This window comes from Rattus norvegicus, chromosome 9 (assembly GCF_021556685.1).
Source record: "Rattus norvegicus strain SHRSP/BbbUtx chromosome 9, alternate assembly SHRSP_T2T, whole genome shotgun sequence".
NCBI lineage: Eukaryota > Metazoa > Chordata > Mammalia > Rodentia > Muridae > Rattus > Rattus norvegicus.
Window position 1 is genome coordinate 10,288,917 of NC_141542.1, and position 20,110 is coordinate 10,309,026.

At 43.7% G+C, this 20,110-nt stretch overlaps 1 long non-coding RNA gene across 1 annotated transcript; it reads left to right on the forward strand.

The window, feature by feature from the left end:
• Window positions 1-14,255: 14,255 nt before the first annotated feature.
• LOC148003300 (uncharacterized) lies at window positions 14,256-19,443 on the forward strand. Its single transcript, XR_015629313.1, has 3 exons — window positions 14,256-15,033; window positions 16,913-17,061; window positions 18,075-19,443. It is a non-coding gene; the product is annotated as an uncharacterized LOC148003300 (long non-coding RNA).
• Window positions 19,444-20,110: the final 667 nt, after the last annotated feature.

Consider the following 20,110-nt stretch of genomic DNA (forward strand, 5'->3'; position numbering starts at 1 on the left):
AAGCCTAAAAAAGACTGCAGCTAACCTTGATTGTCAAAAGCAACTGGCAACATAGGCCTGGGAGCCTGCAGACTTTCAGGTGTGTAATGGTGGGCCTGTAATCCCAACCCTCAGTAGGCTGAGGCAGGGAAGTTATAAATTCTAGCTCATCGGGGCCACATCCCAAACCCATTGCAAACAAACAAACAGAAAGACCACCACCAACAAAAAGTAAAGTCATGGAAGAGGGTGAGAAAGGAAGGAAGGTTCTTAAGCCACACCCTAGACCTGCTCTCTCTGAACTACACATTGCCAAGGGCCCTGGGTGACTTGTGTGCTTGTCAGTAGCGACCGCTTTCAGAAGCCTGTACCTAGCAAGCAGCATCCCCTAGTAAGATAACATGGTACATAGATGGTTAGTGTGCAGGTTGATTATCAGCCCTCCAGGAAATCATCAGGAAGATTATGCTCATGGCCCAGGCAGAGAGAAGAGAAGATGGTACCAGTTAGCTAAGAGAAAACTCCTGCCCCCAGCAGGCAAGTTAGAACACGAACCAACTTGGTGGAGATAGCCAGGAATTGTGTGGTGAGGTGAAGCTAGCAAGCCGCTCATTTTGTAACTATGTAACTAGAATCTAAGGATTCTAAACTGATGTGGGCTGGAAAAGTGGGTTGAGCTTGGGAAAGTGGATCGACAAGCCATATGGGTAAACGTGTACAGAATTAAATAACAAAAAACCAAAACAAACAAAAAAACCTATCCACTAACTGTGCCATCTTGCTATCTTGGTGTCACTCCAGCATGTAAAGAAAGCTCCATTTTCTATTTCTCTTTACCCGATCTGATCTCTTTAGGCCCAGTTCGAGAGTCTAGCAGGGACAATAAACGCTTAATGAATAGTTCCATTCTCCTCTAGCCTGACATAGATGGTTCACTTGGAGCCTTGAAGACAGCTGTGGCTAGAGTCAAACAAGCTTCCGACTCTCTTGGAGGGCTTGTTAAAACAGATTGCTGGGCCTCCTCCCAGGGTTTCTGATTCAGGATATCTTGGGTGGAGCCCTAGAATTTCCATTTCTAATAAGTTCTCAGATAGTGTTGATATGTCTGGTCCGCAGTTCAAACTCCAGCACCTCCAATGCAACCTATTTGGGGTTGAAGTCCCAGCTGCCAAGGGCAGCCGCCTAGTAAGTCTTTAGAGTGATGGTTCTTAAACTGATTGGTCTTGCCAGTTGGTTGTGAGCCACATAGGGAAGGTTCTCAACTGTGCCATAAGGAATTTACCATGCCAGTTCATCACACCCGAACCGGGCTGTTCCCTAATCACCCATGCATGTCCTCCGATAAAGAACAAGGATGTCATGACATCAATCTGTAGCAGAACCAACCTTTCCTCCTTCCTTTCTCTGGTTGTATAAGGGTTTTATTCTTACAGTTTATTTTATTTATATGAATACATTGTAACTGTCTTCAGACATACTAGAGAAGGGCATCTGATTCCTTTACAGATGGTTGAGAGCCACTATGTGGTTGCTGGGAATTGAACTCAGGATCTCTGGAAGGGCAGTCAGTGCTCTTAACTGTTGAGCCATCTCTCCAACCCCATAATATAAGTTTCTAACCACAAGTTCTCCCTTCTATTAATCTTACTTCAGACCATTTTCAGGTAGTAAAGTGATACTGGTCTTTGAAACACTCATTGAGTAACTGTATTATAGATGACAAGGGAAGATGCATGGGTTTGCTCAGACTTTTAGCCTTCCTTTCTCGGGACAATATCTGGGTGCCCAGTGGGGGCCTTGTTCCTTTATGACACCCATAGATTTCTTCACACAGGCGCTTTCTACTATAGAAGCTGAATTTCTTTTGGAATCAAATATCCTGGCTGGAGGGTACGAGTCCCACTGATCCATCTGCACCCTGGAGAGGGAATTAGATGCCCTTGAGTCCCTTCCCATACAAAGCCTGTGTTGGGGCAGGAACGTGTCTGGTGTGCTATCCCTGTGCTGTGGAGACAGACGGCAGGTAGTGCTGAATATGAACACAGAAGAGCCAAGGTGGGTGTAGGCAGCTCAGGGGAATTTTGAGTGGGGCTCTGTTGCTAATACCGTCTCAGCCATTTACCCTAGTTACCTTCCCTATCTTCTCTATACCAGAAGGAACAAACTTCTGGCTCTCTGTTTCTCTCACAGCTTAGCCTTTTGCAAGATAAACACTCATAGCCTAACATAACCCCTGGTTTTCTTCACTGAAATCTATAAGCAGTTGACTAAAGCTGAGGGGCAGAATACAAAATACATGCCCAGGTTTATTCAAAAACAGTCAAGGCCGTAGAAGATAAGACACGGTCAGGAAATGACCACAGCTTAGAAATGAAGGGGACAGACGCTATCAGAGAGCTTTGGGAAATGGGCGGAGTCTAGCATTGTATGAATGGATGCTCACGCCTTACTTTCAGTCACTGCACCCGGTTACCGTAGGATACAGACATCAGGCGAATCGCTCTGTTCTGTCTTTGTAACATTTCTAAAACTATAAAACAATTTCAAAGTAAAGCGAATGAAGAAGGACCCATGCCTCGTTGGTGAAAAGGAACATCTATTCTGTGGAAAACTGTTCTGCAGCCACCTGCTTTGTGGTATGATAAGGAGAACAGATAGGGACCGTGGAAAGATGCTTTCCTCTTAACAAAGTTTGGCTCTTGAGTCTCTTATCTTTTTACAGAGTAAAGAGTGTCTTGGAAATTCATAGACTAAATACTAACCCTTGTTTTCTCTATGGTTTTGCTCTAGAAACCTTCATCTCTGCATCCTGCGAGCAGGTAACCTTGGGCAGCAAAGGCAGTCACATGCCCAGAAAGCAGATCTGTGCAAGGAGAAGTAAGCCCTCGTCGCTCTGAAAATGGGCCCCTGTTCATGTAGCATCTCTTTCTACTGGAGAGAAGAGCCTATGTTCCCAAGGAGCCTTGATATTCTGAATTCCGACCATAGGCCCCATAATGTCAGATAGCTGCTGGTGTGGCTTAGTGTGGGCCCTCTCTGAGGCAGAGTCTGAAGAGGGAACATACCTTCTGGTCTGAAGCACCGGAAACAGCAAACAGAGCACACTTAGGAAGGCTAGACCCAACACAAGGTGCTAAAGCAGAAACACTCATGGAAACAGTGTTATTGCTCACACAGGGAAGGGGTGGAGGCAGTGATGGACCTGCCAGGCAGCCATTGCCTCCCAAGCTTATGTTCCCTGCAGGGATCCTTAGATCTAGTCACTTGCCCTATCACTGGGGAAGAGAATCAGAGCTGCACGGTGCTGACTACCATGAAGCTCCTACCCATTCCAAAGGGTGAGAGTTTCTGAAAAGTAATACATTCCCTTTTCACTACATACTTTTAACCCATAGAATAAAGTATAAAGGCTCAGGGGTTAAGAGCATTTGCTGCTCTTGAAGTAGACCGAGGGTTCTATTCCCAGCACTCACCTGGCGGCTCACAACCATTTGTGGCTCCAATTCCAGAGCTTCCTCTTCTGGTCCCCATAGGCATGTAGTACACAGACCTACATGCAAGCCATAGACCCATACACATAAAATAAGACAATAATAAAATTATATAAAGAAGAATAATCAATAAAACCAAAAATTGCTAGAAAAACAAGAAAAATGTTTTAGAATTTAGAAGATAATTAAGTGTCATTGGTGTGTGTGTGTGTGTGTGTGTGTGTGTGTGTGTGTGTGGTTTTACTTTACATAACTAGACTCTTCCAAGGTAAAAATGTCAAGGCATTTCCTAGATTCCATGGATGCTCTGGCCGCCCTTTTCATGACTTACTGATAGAAGGATCGTCTTGACCCCAGTACATCCAACTTACCTAATTGTTCGTCCATTCTTCTGTCTCCAGTTTCTTTGTCAAAGAAGGAACCATTCTTGTCTCCCCAAATATGTATCGTCTAGTTTTCAGAAAATTGACATACGCTCCTTTGTCCCGACGGCAGAGTCAAGTTCATGATAGATTCTCCTAAAGCATCTCCCACCATTGTTCAGCTCCTTTGACCTTTCACTTACTCAGCATCTCTGGGGATCAGTAAAATTTTCTTCTTCCCTAGGAACCAGCCTCATCCCTCTTTTGTGTTGAGTTGTTTGATTTTTTTGTTTGTTTGGTTGGTTGGTTTTGTTTCTCAAGACAGGGTTTCTCTGTGTGGCCTTGTGTTTGAGAACTTGCTCTGTAGACCAGGGTGGCCTTGAACTCAGAGTTCTACCTGCCTCTGCCACAGAGAAGGCCCACACTATACCATGCCCAGCAACTGTCTGGCATGATAAGGTCTGTGGGAGGAAATCATAATATTGGACTTCACTCCAAACCTACTGCCTCTTGCCTGCCACTGAACCGGATGCCAAGGGCACACGTGCACGCCCGAACCTTGAAGTGCTACCTGGGGACATGTGCTTTTCCCTGCTTTTCTCCAAAGTAGTGCTGAGATTAGAGGTGTGCACCAAGACCTGGCATAATTTCCCTTTAACAGTGCAGCATTTGTATAAAGGGTCGTTCCCTTTAAAGAGGTTTAAAGTCTCCTAGGACTGGAATCGTACAAATAGGAAAAAGCAATGTATATTGTGTCTCATCCTCCCCCTCTCCGACTACCGATAGGCACAGCAAACTGGTAGAATCTGATTGGCTTTTCTGCAACATGGCTTGAAAAAGATGTTTGGAAGCAGTCTAAATCTTATTTATTTGCTTGAGGTTATCTGTAGGGATGTGAAGGTGTGTGCTGTGGCAGCTTTGTCCCTTTGAAGTATAGCTGTTCATTTTTTCTTGTGAAATAAATATCAATAATTATAAATTATTAAAATGTGGTTTTAATGTTTTACAAGCAAGAAGTCTGATGTGTGTATTAGCCATGAAGATTGGAGTCTCGAATAGAAACAAATGAGTCACAAAGCCAAGTTCAAGTACAGGTAATATTTGATGTGTTTTAATTTTTTTTCTTGCAACTATTGGTTCATTATAATAGTAGATTTGACCCATTATTTCATCTGGTGTTGTGTCACATAATAAAATATAAATATGTTGTTTCAAATTCTTTGTGTAAAGTTCAGTGTGTAACTAAATACAAATAAGTAGCAAGTGATCACATTTCACAGTCATTTTCTATGCAAGTGGAACTGCGATCCCTTAGTCAGGACTCTGTGCATAAGTAATTGTTAGCTGATCCCTGCTGTTTCTGAGAAGCAGAGTTGAGGGATCTTAACTAAAGGTGAAGAATATGGTCTTTAACACAAATATACTACGAACACAGAAAGCAGTCAGGCAAGTTGAGAAATTGTTTCTTCTCTTTGCCCCTTTATCCCCCTAAACTCTGGACTGAATCTAGGGCCTTGCTTGGGCAATCTTACCTAGACCCCCAAATGATGTCCTTGATAAGAAATGTATAGGGGCTGGGGATTTAGCTCAGTGGTAGAGCGCTTACCTAGGAAGCGCAAGGCCCTGGGTTCGGTCCCCAGCTCCGAAAAAAAGAACCAAAAAAAAAAAAAAAAAAAAAAAGAAATGTATAAACGTGTAGTTAGGAGCGTACTTGTTGGGCTGCATCACCTCTCTTAGCTGCAGCCATGTTGCCTTGGCCTTGTGCTTTCTGCGAAGCCCACAGTGGGTGACGTTTGTTTCAGGAAGCAAGTGCTTAAAAATTAATAAAAGTTAGAGGGCAAAAGAGCACCCCCGTAATAGGAAGAGGAAAGTGTGGCTTGACTTTGTCACCTTTTGTGAGATTCTTTAGAGAGATATGTGGTCCCTGCCAGGATGGCTCAATGAGTGAAGACGGTGCCTGCTGCCAAGGCTGATAACTTGAGTTAAATCCCCAGCCCTGTATGGTGGAAGGAAAGAGCTGACTCCACAGCACACAGGGGTGTGCATCACACACACACACACACACACACACACACACACACACAGCATGTTCAAATGCATACACCTACACACATGTGCATGTTTGCATGAATAAACAAACTTTATAAAAAATACAAAATGATATTTTGTGTGAAAATTGCTTCAACTACCAATGAATGGGATGGTAGATCGACAATATTTCTGATAGGGAGGGAGACACTGGTCCTTTAAAAAGGGGAGTGGGGGTGGTCGTGGAGGCTATCCATGTAAAAACATTCCTCTACAAAGGAAACAATTATGAGTGTGTTCAAAATTAAGCAAACATGTTCATCTTGGCATAGCATCCACTAAAGGAAAGTAGGAAACCCACGAATGTCCAAGCACTGAGAGTCATTTAATAACTTATGATATCTAAGCTGAAAATCTCTTCACTACCAAAAGGAGCTAGTCATGTAGAAAAATATGTAACCACTGAAAACAGTATTATCATGAATCCAAAGGAAAACTCAAAACTAACTTGTGGGTCACTAGGCTCAGGGGGAAAAGCCCTTGGGGGGCACCAAGATGCTCCGTGGATAAAGGACTTGTGGGGACTGAGGTGCTCAGTGCGTAAAGCCCTTGCTGCTGCATCTGACAACCCAAGCTCCATTCCTAGAATCTCCAGAGGAAAGAGAGAATCGACTCTTGTTGGAGCCATGTTTCTTCTTCCACCATGTGTCCAGGGGTTAAAAACTCATCAAACTCATGCAAGAGAGCTTTTACTCGCTGAGCTGTCTGGCCAGTCCAGCCTTATGTTTCCATTAAGGAGAACCCCCTCACTCTGCACAGATTCAGGGACTGACCTAACTGGGGCAAGGAGGGAGTGAAGGCACTGCAGATAGGCACACAGAAAAGCTGGGATGGGATGGGCTGTGCTGGTGCTAATGCAGAACACTAACTACATGCAGAGGTCAGCTTGCTTATCGTACACATTTGAATCAAGAAGGTAGGCTCGTGGTGTACAACTCAACAGGGAGATAGATAGCTAATCTTGGAAGACTGTAGGGGAGTGGTCCCGGGATGCAGTCTTCCTGGGGGTGGAAGCTGTGGTTGACAGCCTCCTACGTTTACCCGTGGATGAAAGGAAGACTTTCCCTGGGTCTGAGGCTTTAGCTCCCTTAACAAGGCTTTATCCAAGTCAACAGTACTTATTCACTCAGGATCCATTTATGCTCCACAGAGAATAATAATTTACCTTTGAAAAATGAATTCTAGAGCTAGGATATAGCTCAATTTTAGGGTGTATGCCTCTGAAGAATGAAGGCTTGGATTTGATCTCGAGTAAGACACACACACACACACACACACACACACACACACAGAGAGAGAGAGAGAGAGAGAGAGAGAGAGAGAGAGAGAGAGAGGGAGGGAGGGAGGAAGGAAGGAAGGAAGCCACAGCACATAACTTATACATAGGAATAAATCTTTGCACTTCTTATATTACGGACATAGAATATACTGCAAAAGCCTAAAAATTGAAAGTATATTCACAAATTATGTTAGCTCCTCAAAACATTGAAAAAGAAAAAAAGAGAGAGTATAAATAGGTCAGGTGATTATTCTAAAACAAAGCAAGTAGTTGTGTGGAGTAGTAAAGTGACATCATCTATCAGTCAGATAAGCCATGAATACCTTGGTGAACTATTTCCTGGTGAGAAATAACTTCTCTCACTCATGGTTACCCTTTCTTACAATATCACTAGACACAGTAACACTGGCCTAGCTAGTCCTGCTCTGGATCTGGAGTCGGTTTTAGCATTCTTGCACAGATAAGAATGCTCCCAGAGTCTTCCCTCTTCAACTGCTGCCCTACACAGACATACTAAGCTTCAGGCACTGCTGACGTACCTGAGAGAATGAGATACAGCTCCTTACCTAAATGAACTACACTATACCGAAAGAAAAATAATCAGAAACAATAAAAAGTTAAAAATACATAATCTTGAGTCTGTGAGATGCCTTAGCACAGAGGTTCTCAACCTATGAATGGAGACTCCCTTGGGGGCATAGGGTGCACATACGATATCTTGCATGTTAGATAGTTATATTATGATTCATAACAGTAGCAAAGTTGCAGTTACAAAGCAGAATTGAAATACTTTTATGGTTGAGGGTCACCATACCATGGGCATTAAAGGGTCACAGCATTAGGAAAGTAAGAACCAGTGCATAAAAGCAGATAAAAAGTGCTTGTCACCGCCGAATGACCCACAGTTGATCCTCAGGACCCACAAGGTGGGAAGAAAGAACTCACTATCACAAGTTGTTCTTTGACCTCCACATGTGCACCATAAACACACACACACACACACACACACACACACACACACACACACACACACAAGCGTGTTTCTTTAGAAGCAGTTCTACAAGGAGACCTGACACACCCTTTCTTCCATTCCCCAAAATCTTTGCTATCCTTTAGACTGGGATTCCAGCCTGATTCTCCTATGAAGGAGCCTTAATGGCATCTCATTTCTGTCTTATTATCCCATATCATGGTGTATAAGCAGGCAGCCATTCCCCCCCCCCCCTTACATCTGAATCACTGGATCTGAACTCCCCTATTAAGTACTAAATTATATTCTACACCAAGAGTTGGGAAACTATGAAAGCCAAACAAATCCTGGCCCACTGCCTGTTTTTGTATGGCCTGGAAGCTAAGGATAATGCTTACGCTTTTAAATGACTGGAAAAGATCAGAAGAAGAGTAATATTTATGGCATGCTTCAATTATATAAAATTCAGATTTTAGTGACCCCCTCATTGTCCAATAAAGTTTAATTGAAACCCAACCACACCATTCATTTATGAACCGCCTGTAGCCGTGGCGCTACAACAGAGCTGATAGCTACAACACAGAATATATGGCTCACAGTAACTAAAATATTTACTATCTGGCCCTGCACAGATGAAATTTGCCAATCGGAATCTTTGTTCTGAGCTCTCTGCCGACTCTATCATGCACATGAATCCTGCCTCTCAAATTCACTTGAAATCTACTTGAAGCCAGGAACACTGTCATATGCTCCTTTTGTCTCTCTGGCACCTGATGCCATGTAGGACAGTTATGAATTATTTCTTTGGCAAATTTTGACATGTCAAGTACAGGATTTTAAGAAATGAATCTGACTTCATAGTGCAGGATGAGTTAGAAAGAAGAAGAATAGCAGCTTATGTGCTTTAAGCCTTGGGGGATGGGGTGTTATAAGGCCTGACTACGCGCAGCTGAGACGGTGGAAGAGCCCGGAACCTGGTAAGAGATCCGGTTAGGTGACTCAGGACAGACGGGAGAAGATGGGAGATTTAATCTGGCAGGTGAAACTCAGTATTCAGAGGACTTAGCCTCACACAAGCCAGAAAGAGGCAGATAACTGAGACCAACAAGCCCCTAGGGACAAAGTGGGGCTGGGCAGAGTCATCAGCCATCTGGAGGCCCACAAGGCAAGCAGTTAAGCCCCAGTGACCAGAGAAGTCAGGGGTCTGCAATTAGGAGAGAGCCCTTAGTCAACCTGGGGCTTCAGGGAAGAGCTAAGAGAATCCAACAGCTGGTGAACTGGTCTTGTGAATACCAGAACCGTGGTCTTCTGAAGACCAGAACCAGCCAGCTCTTAGGCTTTGAGCTCAACCCAGCACAGAGGCAATGACATGCCAAGTCCTTCAGGACCAAATTGGAGCTTAGCTACCTAGCTCCTGCTTAGACTAGAGACTGCAGTGGGCGTGGCCACACGGTGTATCTACAGACCCCCACCCCCACCCCCAAGCTCCCGCCACTTGGCAGCTGCCTGAATCACGGGACTTTAATTGCAAGGAGACTGTTGCAGCCTTCAAGGAGGTGCTGGGCGGCCACTCCCCTTCCCCCAAGCCATCAGTACCAGGAAGGCTAAAGGTTAGCTATCGTTAGCTGTTCAAGAAGAGGAGACTTGGCAAAGCGGTCTAGAGTCTAAAATGGTTGTTTCATGAAGCCAGCCAGCCCCGCCTCATCTGACCACATTCCCCGGAGTTCACCTCTATAGGCAAAGAACTTCTCTCACCAAGCACCCATGCCCATCAGCATGGGTACTCAACCTCAGTGTGCTCGGTTGTCATCCGCGGTCCACAGTTGATCCACGTGGTGGGTAATTACCCCACATTCCCACTGCCCCGGTGGAATAACTCAGAGCACGTTCTCCCTTGGGACAGTAGCCACTGACATACTGGGCACATAAGCAAAGACCGGTGTGCCAGAGGGATGCCACTTTAAATCCCACTTGATTTCTATTAATTCAACATTTTAAAATAATCCCGCCAGACAAGACGGTGCATACCTTTAATTCCACCACTGGGAGGTAAGGTAGGTGGATCACGGAGTTCTAAGTCAGCCAATGTTACCCCGTCTCAAAAGCAAACAGAACAAAACCCCTTATTCCAGCATATGGAAATCTTTTGAGCATGATTACAAAATCCTTGGCTAGAGTAAATACATGCTAGGAAATGCACATCAAGATGGAGTGGGGGTATCCTAATTGAGTTATGCTGTAAGTATAAAATACATCCTTACTTTCAAAGGCTATCAAAAATTCAGTATATCACAAATAATCATTGAAATGTGATATGTTGGATTTAATGGTGTAAGAGAAACGGTAATAAAATCAATTATTTAACCTGCTTTGCTCCTTTTTTATTTTTATTTCTTTACTTATTCACTTTACATCCCATCCCTGCCCCCCCCTCTCTCCTTCTTTGAGCAGGTGGGGTCCCCCTGGGTGTGCCCCCCACCCCCTAGCGCTTCAAGTCTTCCTCTCTGGCTGAGGCCAGACGAGGCAGCCCGGCTGGAAGAACATATTCCACACAGAGGCAACAGCTTTTGGGAGAGCCCACATGAAGGCCAAGCTGCACATCTGCTACATATGTGCAGGGAGCCCTGGGTCCAACCTATGTGTGTTCTTTGGTTGGTGGTTCAGTTTTTGAGAGCCCCAAGGGTCTAGGTTAGTAAATTCTGTTGGTCTTCCTGTGGAGTTCCTATCCTTCCTCCTATTCTAAAGACATATACAATAATTAATAAAGAAAACAGCTTACTTTAAAAGAAAATAGCCTCAGTATATAGCTCTCACTGACCTGGAACTTACTGGGTATTCAAGGCTGGCCATGAAGTCACAGAGATTTGCATTCTTCTGCCTCCCAAGCGCTAAGGTCAAAGGTATAACTCACCACATCTGGCTAACGGTTTTCTCTTTTTTTTTTTTTAATATGGCTAGGGAAAGGTTTGACGCTGCCAATCTGGCTTGCATTGTATTTCTATGGGATAGGTGTCACCTACTAGGTCCCTAGTTCCCACTAGAACTAAGAGGCAGGGTAATGCAGGCCTCATCAGCTTCCTCTCCTAGCTCCTCCTCTCTCCTTCTAGTTCTCCCGAGGTGATGCCTTTCTCAGTCTGAGTCTCGTCGTTTGTATTTTGTTTTGTGTGCTGAAACAAGCTCTCCCTAGGTTTCTCAGACTGGCCTAGGACTCACTATGAAGTTCAATTTCACTTGAAGTCAAGGTGAACCTGGAAATATAAGCCTCTTCCTCCCAAGTGATAGGATAATAGGCATTTGGCCCTGTGGTTTTTTTCCTTGACCAACAACACTGAGAACAGGAACAAGTCTATCCTATCCTAAGCTCTCTCTCTCTTTTTAAAATAAGTTTATTTATTTAATGTATGAGTGCTCTGCTGCATGTACGTCCACCTGTCTGTAGAGGGCATCAGATCTCACTAAAGATGGTTGTGAGCCACCATGTGGTTGCTGGGAATTGAACTTAGGACCTCTGGAAGGGTAGCCAGTGCTCTTAACCACGGAGCCATCTCACCAGCCCCCTATCCTAAGCTCTTAATGCTCTCATGCAAAACCTTTAAAAGTTCAGAATTTAGTCAGGCTGTTCAGATTTCAGAATCAGCTCTTGCCTTCTTTTCTTATTACTTCGCAATGCCCTTTTAAAGATGTCTTTGTCTGCCTTTTAAAGATCCTTGATTTTAGAAAACTCGGGTACACGTGAACCCAGTGGAATGTGTAACAACAGTCCTTAATAAACACATGTACGCTCCTTCTCTACACTCTCCTCAGATCTGCTCTGGTGGTGGCTCTCTTTGCCCGGGTTAAACGTTTAGACAAGTTCGTGCATTCTTCCTGTCCTCCCGTCTCTGGGCATTATAGCCAGGGTCTCCAACCTGAAGGCTGTAAAGCTCCATACTATCCTTTGTTTTTCTTCTTCCTCCAACCTGCTAATGCCCATGAGCCCCAGAGCATGGAGGGGAGAGGCAGAGGATACGAGAAGCCCATTTCACTGAGGCCGGATTAAGATGGTGCAGTTCTCGAAGGGCAGACATCACAAACTGACACTTTCTCTGCTGACACTGTGGAGGGTTGTTGAACGTTTCCTCTTCTGGGTCTCTCAAGAGCTTCTTTTGATGTGGTGGCATCTGAAAGAGGTGTAGCCACCTCCCACTTAGCCTTCCTCTGCCTGGGTCTCTGATTATCTGGCCTACAGGCCCTCTTGGGAAGAATATTTCCCTACTCCTATCTGAACTCTGTTTCTCTTCCCCATAACAACTTCCCCGTATTCCCTGCCCCTCAAACTCCTTCTGTCAAAGAGAATTTGCAGGAATTATCTAGGCTAGCAATGGTCCTCTCATCACGCAGTCTGAGGTGCAGCAGTCCGACTATACCAGCCCCACACATGCTCAACTCCTTGGTCATAGGCTCAACAGTGGCCACCGGTTCTTTCTTAGACCTTTGCAACAGGTTTGGGGAAGGTAGTAGAGTTTTCTGCACAGCCGTGGGAGGTGGATTCAAGGGTAATTCCATTTAAATTCGTTCTCCCTACATAGCTAGCTGTCTTTGAACTTCAAATCTGACACACCTATATACTCCAGGTGGCCCAAAGTTTCCAGTAAATATGTCATCAACTTTCACCTAGGGCTTTTGTAAATTTCCATCTGGCCTAGTACCTCTTTTGTGCCGCGAAAGGCTCTAATGTGGTAAGCCACCTGAAACTACTGATTTAGTATTTTGATAGACCTGATTATATCAGGATAAGTTGTGCTGGGAATGAACGGAATAGACATGGTTAATGCAGGCCCATTATAATCGGAGCTTGGAGATGTTAAAAAAAAAAAAAAAAAAGAGGTGATGTCTAGGTAAGCAGTCCAAGAAATAAAGTTTTTAGTTTAAGAGTTTTGTGATTTTTATATGTTCGCAAAGATCCTAGGTTAAATATGAGGAGAAAGTAATATTTTGTTGTCCTTTGTCTCTGTGTGTCTCTCTGTCACTCTCTCCTCCCCCTTTTCTGTTGTGTGTTTTTAATGAAGTAATAACCATTGAATGTTTCAAGAGCTGTGTGATTTCCTTTGATAACTGTTAAGACACCAGAGGTTCTCACTGTTTGATCGTCTTTGATCTCCGCAGCTGCTCTCTTTTTTCCTTTAGCATTGTAGCAGTTTTAAAACTTTTTACATGCATGTGAACAGCAATACTTAGTACTGCCATCACAGATGTACGGAGTGTGGCTCTGTTTACACAAAAAAGCCATTCGCAACCACCCTTCTTGTCTTTTTCTCCGGTCTTCTTTCTTCGCAGGAATGGTGCCTTCCTGTAGCCGCAGCCCACATGCTACTTATAAAATGAACAGGGTTTGTAAGTGTTTGGATCACTTCATGGTCTTAAAGGTTGTGGCAGAATGAGCATCAGTGTTAGAAAACTTACGGAGTGATTCTTACAGGGATAAGGAGGTATCTAGTACCCAATTTCCTTTCATAGGTGAGTTCAAAGTCAAAAACTGGCAAAACTGCTGTTTTATAGGTCCTTTCCAGTATCATTCTGAAAACGAAGTCATGGATGGTTTTTTAGGTGGATAACACATCGAGGATTCCCACTGATGGGCACGTGAATTTCATTCAAGGGAGCACTGTCCACTGTGAGGCTAGACAGTGTACTGTGGCTGCTTCCTGCCTTGGGCCACATCACTGTGCTTTACAATGAACAAAGAAGAAAGGAAAAGCAGGTTGTAATGGTAAACGGGTTCCCTCTGTCTCGGAGGGAGGTGTTCTTTTAAATAAGGGGCTTGAACTTGACCTTCGAAGGCACAGAGATCCAAGGCACACTTTTAAAAGTAATGTTTAAATTTTAATAGAGTTAGTGATCACCAGACTCTCAAAACTGAAAGGTTGGTCTTTTAAAGTAACTGATTAGCAAAGAACCAAAATTTTAAGAAGTCTGCAAATAGAAATGAAAGTCTTGTCTTCATTCCTCCAACCCAAAGAGGCCAGCTGCCCGCTTTCACGTAGCCCCACAGAGTTCACAGACGTTATCTGCTTACAAGCTCGGAAGTCTGCTCTGAAGGACGTGATGCTAAAAACTGCGTTGGAAAACGTATTTATCTGTTGTGTGTACAAGTACACACAGACCGTCCATGGCACACATGTGAGTGTCAGAGGAAACCTTGTAGGAGTTGATCTCACCTTCCGCCTCGGTTTTGTGCTGTCTGCTTTGGTATGAGCCCTGGGATGCTTTGTGCTAGTATTGTCTCCTTCGCTGGCCTGGCGTGTTGGCTGTAGGACCGCTGGAATTACACATCTGGACTCCGGACGGAACTCAGATTGTCAGGCTTGGATGGCAAAGAGTTTTTACCAGCTGAGCCATCTTCTGGTCCCTCAACTGGATTTTTAAGATTAAAAAAAATAGTGTATTTTCCAGTGTTGGCAAAATGGTATGAAAAGAAGAACTGTCATATGCTGTTGGTGAGAGTGTAAATTTTTAAAAATCTTTCTGGAAGGCAGTTTGGCCATATCTTTTGAATGCCTTAGAATTTTGTATAAAACCTTTAAACCAGTGTTTTCACTTTAGGGGATTCATGCTAAGAAAATAGTCATAAATGTTTGCAAAATTTTAGCTATAAGATTTTTATGGAAGTTTTTTTTTGTATGGACAAGAACTGGATAAAACATAAATATTTAACAAGCAGGCTCTATTCAGCCATTAAAAATGATACTAGAGTAATATTTAATGTCACAGAAGGTGGGGAAGCTGGCTAAAAAACAGAAGGTTCAATGAAGGTTCTATTTTTAAAAAATACTTTTTTTTTTTTACATCAAAAACACCGGATGAAAACAAATTGGAGCATTAACAGTAAGTAGTTTCCCAAATAACGGAATTATTCATGACATTTTTCCAACTTGGAAGTAACTTTACATTTTTAGGTTTTAAAACTACTTAGTATAGTAGGTATAGAAATTTGAAACTGTAAGAAAGTAAAATAAATTTGAAGCTCTGCTCCCTGCACAGGGAGACAAACACAAACACACAAGACTCACAGAAACACGCTCGTTGGCACATGTACTCAGACACACATACACATACACACACACACATACACACACACACACACGCACGCACACACATGTAGACACACACAAGTAGGCACACATGCACATGTAGACATACACACACATGCGCACATACACACACGTGCGTACACACACACACACACACACACACACACACACACACGTGCACGCACACTTCATCCTCCTTCCTCAACTTCTCAAGTAATAAATTACAGGGTGAGCCACGTGCTTGACCAAATACTTTTTCTCAACACCTGTCCATAGTGAAGACTGGCAACTCCCACTGCCCTACAGCTAAACAGATACTTAGTGGAGGAAAAGCTTGCCTGGGGGCTGCAGTGGTTCACCTCCAGAAGACCCAACACCTGGCAGGCCTACTTTCTCTGAGAAATTGTTGTCTTTGCTTCAACAGTAAGACTTATCCCATCTCTTCCAAAGTCTGTCTCCCAGAGCTTGATCTACCTCCTAATTTAGAGAAAATACCTAAACAATTTCTAAAGTTTCTAAGTCATTTCTTTTCTTCCTGCTTCCTGCTTCCTCCTCCTCCCCTCCCCTCCTTTCCCTCCCCGCCCCTCCTCCCCTTCCCCCCTCCCCTCCTCCCCTCCCCGCCCCTCCTCTTTGGTTGCAGTGCGTGAACTTTCACCTGCTTTGTACTTCGATGTTTTATCTAGAAATTTTGTATGTTTCATTAGTTTATTAGTTCTCTTCTTTATAACTACTTTCTTTTCTTGATATCAGGGTTACTCTGTTTGAGTCGCAAAATAAATTGGGGGATTTTATATTAGTTATTCCTTTTTTGAAGCGTTCAAGAATTTAAAGAGCCAAGTGAAGCAGCACTTAGAGAACGGGCTTTGGTAGAGCTCCAGGTGACGACGCATGGGTGAATATGGGCGTGTACATCGTTGATTCTCCCCTGTTCTTCCTCTTCCTCTTCCTCCTCCTCCTCTTCCCCTTGCTAAGGTCTCAGCTTTCTTCCTGTTTGTCAGAGTCCTTTAGGTCACTTGCGTCCTCATAAAAAAGGCCTACACAGCCCTAGACATCTGAAGTCTAAGGACATTTCCTTCTTGTTCATTAAAACCAAAAACTTTATTAAGATAATATGTGCGTGTTTCCTGATCATGTTTATAACCCTTTCAAAGTGTTATTTACGATATACTCAGTAACTTCATGGATTAAATCTTTTTTGTATAAGGTACTATGTATAACACATAGCATTTCGAACAGAGAAAAGGAAGCAAATAGCCAGGCCAGTAAGACGATGGCCTTCACTGCCCTGGGCCGTGCAACAGGGGTGGCTTCCGCTGCCCTGTGATCTGGGAAGGAGGTTTTTTTGTTTTTAAATTTGTTTACTACATCAGTTATTTTGTGTACGGAAGTGGGAGGCTGTTGTAACCAGGCCACTTTATACATGAGAGGTCAGAGGACAACTTGTAGAATTTCATTCTCTTCTACCACATGGGTCCCAGATATTGAACTAAGAATGTCAGGCATGGTGGCAAGCATTTTTACCCACTCAGCCATCTTAGCAGTCCACATTCTTTAAAGAGCACTTCAGAAAGTTGCCTCTGTTATGTAGTTACTTCGTATTACAAGGTTTGTACTTGCAGTTCATAAGTCATCTGTGTCCTAGACTTGCTTCCTTTCATTATCTCTGTGAATAGAGACAAGAATTTCAGAAATCAAAATAGAGGCCCCTGAGTCACTATTGTGAGACATTGGCAACTGGGCATATTTGACAACAGAGAGCCAGCCAGCTCCCTTGCAGGATCATCTGGAAGCCAGGAGCTTGGAGATCATGTGAAGTCCACAGGTGGGTTTGATGATGACCACAAGGGAAACTTCACTTATATGCATTGTGATGGTTTTATATTTACTTGGCCCCGGAAGTGGCACTATTAGTGGCCTTGGAGTGGATGTGTCACTGTGGGCATGGGCTTTAATATACCCGCCCTAGCTGCCTGGAGGTCAGTATTCTGCTAGCAGCCTTCAAATGAAGATGTAGAACTTCTCAGCTTCTCCAGCACCATGTCTGCCTGGATGCTGCCATGTTCCTACCTTGATGATAATGGACTGAACCTCTGAACCTGTAAGCCAGCCCCAATTAAATGTTGTCCTAATAAGACTTGCCTTGGTCATGGTGTCTGTTCACAGCAGTAAAACCCTCAGACATGCATCCAAAGAAAAGGGATGTAGGTGTTTTTGTCATCTTCATTGGAGGGATGGTGGTGTTAAACTTTAACCAGAAGTTAATAAAAATAACAATGTCATTTACTGTGCCACCAGGAGTATAAAGTCATTATAACCCAGAATCTGAGTTTAAAGGTTGAGTTTCAACATTTACCAATCCATTTGTGAACAAGAATAAGTAGTATCCCATTTCTCTTTTCTCTCTCTACCCTCTACTCCCTTGGGGGTGGTGTTGTCCTGAGATAGGGTTTCTCTGTGTAATCCCAGTTGCCATGGAACTCCCTCTGTGGACCTGGTTCCTCTAGAACTCAAAGGATTGGCCTACCTCAGTCTCCTGGGTGCTGGGATTATAGGCGTGCACCACCACCTTCTGGCAATGTTTCTCTCTTCTAATGTTTCCATGGGCTATTTGAAAAAGTTGATTATTGTAGGTCTTCCTGGGACAACCTACAGAGACAGGAACCTAGCATAACTGGCCTCTGACAGGCTCTACTCAGCAGCCATCAGAAAGAGGTGCCGAGACCCAAACATTAAATGGAGCTCTGGGAGTCTTATAGAAGAGTTGGGGGGTTGGGGATTTAGCTCAGTGGTAGAGTGCTTGCCTAGCAAGCTCAAGGCCCTGGGTTCGGTCCTCAGCTCCGAAAGGAAAACAAAACAAAACACAACAGAAGAGTTGGGAGAAGGATTGAGGGACTGCAAGAGGACAGAGACTCCACAGGAAGACCAACAGAGTCAACTAACCTGGACCCTTGGAGGCTCCCAGAGACTGAACCACCCACCAAAGATCGAGCACAGGTGAACCTAGGTCCCCTGCACATATGTAACAGATGAGCAGCTTGGTCTGCCTAGTAATCCTCCGACAACTGGAGCGTGGGCTGTCCCTGAGCTTGTTGCCTGCCTGTCTGGATTCCGTGCCCCTAAATGATGGAGCCTACCTGGTCTCAGTGGGAGAGGATGTGCCTACTCCAGCAGCAACTTGATGTGCCCAGATGGGGGAGTGTGGGGGTGTGGGGTGTGGGGAGTGTGGGGAGTATTTGGGGTGGTGGGAAGGCTGGTGTATATGACGGGGCTGTTGGTGGGAAGGTGACACCCAGAGGGGGGCTTCCCCTTCTGAAAGAGAAGGGAAAGACGGAATGTGGGTGGTACTTGCGTGAGGGGGTACTGGGAGGAGAGGAAGGGCTGATATTAGATTGTAAATGAATGAATAAATACAATTCTTAAGGGAGTTGATTATGTCTAGAGAATTCATATAATTCCCTTAAATGTTTTAGTTTCTCAACAAATAATGATCATTTGAACTGAATAAAGAATGGAGTAACCTTATTTACTTCTTTGTGACAGGGTCTCACTGGTTCCCGGGAACCGTCTCAACATTTTAGTTGCAAACCTAGCCTTTATGAGGCTGGTCTCAGACTCAGAGATCCACCTGCCTCTGCCTCCTGAGTGCGGGAGTTAAAGGAGCTCTTTTTAGTGTAGGTTTCTTTCCCCTCATCTTTTTTTAAAGTACTGTACTATGATTTATGTCAAAATTTTGTCAAGTCTTTTTATGCCTCCAGATGTATCTTTTATTCTTATAAATATTTAATAACTCTGGAGGTTAGGTTTAAAACAATTTAATCTCAGAACCTAAGAGAAAATTCTTTTTTTTTTCATTTTTCTCTCACACCTGGATCTGCTAGAACATCTGGATCCAAAGCTTAAGAAAACTATGTTCACATTTCTGTGAACCTTTTATAATTTCCTCTTTATGTTTGACATTCTGAATGGTCAACAGGCCAGTGACACTCCTAGACAGTTGATAGACAAAACTTATAATTAAAAATGCATCTGTATTTTATTTATTTGTTTTAAGACAGGATCTCACTATGTAGCCTGGCAGCTCTGAAACTCACTGTAACCAGGTTGGACTTGAACTCATAGAGGTCTTTTTGTTTTTGCTTCCTGAGTGCTGGGATTAAAGGCAAGCACTAATATACTTGACTTTAAATAAAAATTTCGTATTTAAGCTTAGGGGAGTTTCATTTTAATGTCTTTATTCCAAACCTTGTCTATTAATCTTATCTGTGAGTCTCAGCTTTTGGGGGTATGAAGTGGGGCATGGTTTTGCTATGTAGCTTAGGCTGGCTTCGAACCTCCCAATTGCTGCTGAGATTATGGGTAAATCACCATGCCTATCCATAGTGTTTTGGTTTGGGTTTTTTGGTTTGTTTGTTTGTTTGTTTGAGACAGGGTTTTTCTGTGTATCAGTCTTGGTCGACGTGGACCAGGCTTGTCTCAAACTCACAGATACCTCCTGCCTCCCCTCCTGAGTGCTGGGATTAAGAGCGTGTGCCCCTACACCCTGCTGCCAATCTGTAATTTATAAGTCTTGCAGCTTTTCTGTCTCCTCATTCTTTCCATAGCCTTGGATTTTGTTTCGTTTTGATCAAATCGCTCTGCTTGACTTTCTGGGTCACTAACCTATTTATCACTGGCGGGAAGGGGATGTTCTTAAAGATATTTATATTACATTTTATGATCACTTTGGTTTTTTTATGGAATTTTGGGCCACAGATTTCTTATCTTGTGGATTTGGTGCCCCAGTGTTTAGGATCCTCCTTTGGTCCCTGCCTGGGCTCATCTGATGGATAAAATTCTCCTATCCTGCCTTGGGGAGATGGCCCTCCTTTCTC